The sequence below is a fragment of the Crocodylus porosus genome, unplaced genomic scaffold, assembly GCF_001723895.1.
Source record: "Crocodylus porosus isolate Cpor-Errol unplaced genomic scaffold, CroPor_comp1, whole genome shotgun sequence".
NCBI lineage: Eukaryota > Metazoa > Chordata > Crocodylia > Crocodylidae > Crocodylus > Crocodylus porosus.
Window position 1 is genome coordinate 26415928 of NW_017728909.1, and position 2691 is coordinate 26418618.

Below are 2691 nucleotides of genomic sequence, written 5' to 3' on the forward strand. Positions count from 1 at the left end.
GGGGTGGGAGGAGGAGGAGAGACCGGCAATGAATGTAGCAGGTAAATAGTGGAGAGGTACCTGGGGAGTCAGATGTCAGGCAGATTATAATGTGTCATAAATCCAATGTCTATATTTAGTTTAATTCTGTTGGTTTCTTTTGCATCTCTTGCAAGCCCAGAGTGGTAGTGTTATGGACTTACCTCAGCTACAGCTGAGGCGGAGATCCTTAACAGTGGGTCCTTAGCTAAAGCCAGCACCAAAAGTAAAAGTGGTCAGCTTGGGGTGCCTGACTAAACATGTCTAGCTCTGCTCTGCACAAAAGCTGCCCATAACAGTGTACAAGTTATAAAGTTCTAAAACTTCAAAGAAAGCTACACTAATATTTGAGGCCCTGGTCCAAGCTAAGTTACTCATGTACTCCAAAGGCATGTACAATACAAAACAGTATTCACAAGTTGGCACATGTATGACCTTTTATAGGGTCAAGACCTTAAATTATAGATTTCATTCCAAGTAAGAGGTGAGCAGAGATTGGCAACAAACTTTCAAACAATAAGCTTGCACTATTACCACATATATAACACGCAAAATATTTATAAAGGAACTTCTATAATATTAATGTGTCCTGAAAGCCTCATCTATCACACACATTTAAAAGAGATAATAAGCTAGTAGCTGCAGCTTACCACGGATAAAATGATGAATCTGATAATTTCCATATTTATTTCATCCCCAAAATTGTTAAAGCTGTTGTTAAAGCACAAAATGAAAAACAGTTTCTCCTGGGGGTGTCGCACTTGTGGACAAAGTCTCTAAGGCCCCTGGCACAACATTAATCGTGTCTTGGGTAGCTACCTGGCCACACAATACAATGAACGGTGTAATTAAACAAGAAATAAGCCACATAGCTACTACCAGGAATCAGAGTTTTCTGTTTCACATGGTAAAATAAAAAAAAATGTGGATTTTCCCTTCTACCAGAGAAAAACACAGATTTTTCATTTTAACAGGAATGCATGGTTTTTGCTCTTTTGCAAAGAGTTCTCTGCAGGCCAGCAGAGCTCCAGCCTGCAAGAGGCTGGGGGAGTGGAAGGAGGGCAGTCAGGCAGGGGTACCATGTGCATGTGTATACACACATTTGCCAGGCAGCCTGGAGAACAGCTCCCACAGGTAAATGGTGAGGAAGGGGAATTGAGGCCCTCCACAGAGAGGAGGGAAGGAGTTAGGTAGGGTAAGGCTGGGGCTGCTGCCCAGCCGGCCAGTGCTTGGGGCAGGGATAGGGACAGGGCTGTGTGTGGCTCATCTGGGAAGCCAGCCCGCCACCCGTGCGTTCCCGGAGGGGCAGGGGGAGCACATGCTTCCCTGATCTGTGTGTGGGGCTGGCTGCCTGCTGTGGGCTTGGGCTCCCTGCCCTGCTGCCCTCCCCCAGGGCCTCTGCAGCCTGGTGGGTGGGACCTGGTGCAGCAGGGCAGAGTAAGGAAGCTCCCTGTGGTTGCTGAAAGCCCTGCACTGCCCTGATGATGTGCCCCTACCCACCCTGGAGCAGCAAGGGGCACAACCCCGTGCCACCACTCCTGCTGCTCCAGTGCAGACAGGGGGCACATCACCAGGGCAGTGTGGGCCTTGCAGCAGCAACAAGCTTCCCCACCCAGTCCCACTATGGCTTGCCACACCTGCCAGGCTGTGGAGGCCCCAGGGGGAGGACAGCAGAGCAGGGAGCCTGAGCCCACTCCTGCCCTGTGGATAGATTTGGGGGGCATATGTTCCCATCTCCCAGGACTGTGTGCTGCAACAGGGAGTCACCTTCCCTGCCCCAGCCCATAGCAGGCAGCCCAGATCCGCTACTGGCTCCAGCTGTCCCACCTTGGAGAGGGGGAGCCAGGTTCTGCACTCAGGCTGCAGCAGCCACCACCACCCACAGGTGGCAGCCAGGGCTTAGGCAGTGCTGCAGTGGGCTGTGGACCCAGGTCCCTGAACCTATAGCCCTGGCAGCTGAGGGCCCACTCCAGGAGGGGGGCTCAGTGGGTTGTGGGTGGAGAGCAAGGGGCCTAGCCCTGCGTCCTCATGAGCTAAGGGAGCAGGGAGAGTTCTGATTTTCCATGATAAAAAACCCAAAATCAAATACCACAATTTATAGGTACTGTGTGTGTGATTTTTTTTTTTAAATCAGAGAAAAACAGGATCCCCCGTTATTCAAGCAATCCTTGAGTTACACAATGTTTCACACTTACTACGTTTATAAATTGACACCCTGTCTCAACTTTACAATGCCAGTTTTGACTTACAATGCTTGATCCAATGGAATGCCATGCCAGTGAAGAAGTTCGCTGCATCACTCATCTCCCTGGAGAACATCTGTCCAAACTTCCTTGGACACATTCTTTAAGAAAGCAGACAAGACTCCAGAAAAACCTGCAGCCAAGACTCCTGAGAAGACTCCAGCCAACAACCCTTCAAAAAGTCCAACCAGGAGCCCTTCAAAAAGTCCAGCAAAGTCACCTCAAGGAAGTCCTTCCAAATCCATATGATTGCTATTTACAATACAAATACATTAATGGAGCTATGTTTCTCAACTATAATTGACTGAGTACAAAATTTACAGATTTATTATTTATATAGATTTATTTATTTTAATTTATAGATGAGTAACATAGCTCCATTAATGTATTTGTATTGTAAATAGCAATCATATGGATTTGGAAGGACTTC

General features: G+C 48.0%; 1 protein-coding gene across 1 annotated transcript in view; it reads right to left on the minus strand.

The window, feature by feature from the left end:
- Positions 1 to 2691, minus strand: part of NUP155 (nucleoporin 155) — a 61284-nt gene that overhangs the window by 55343 nt on the left and 3250 nt on the right. The gene's annotated exons all lie outside the window — the stretch shown is intronic.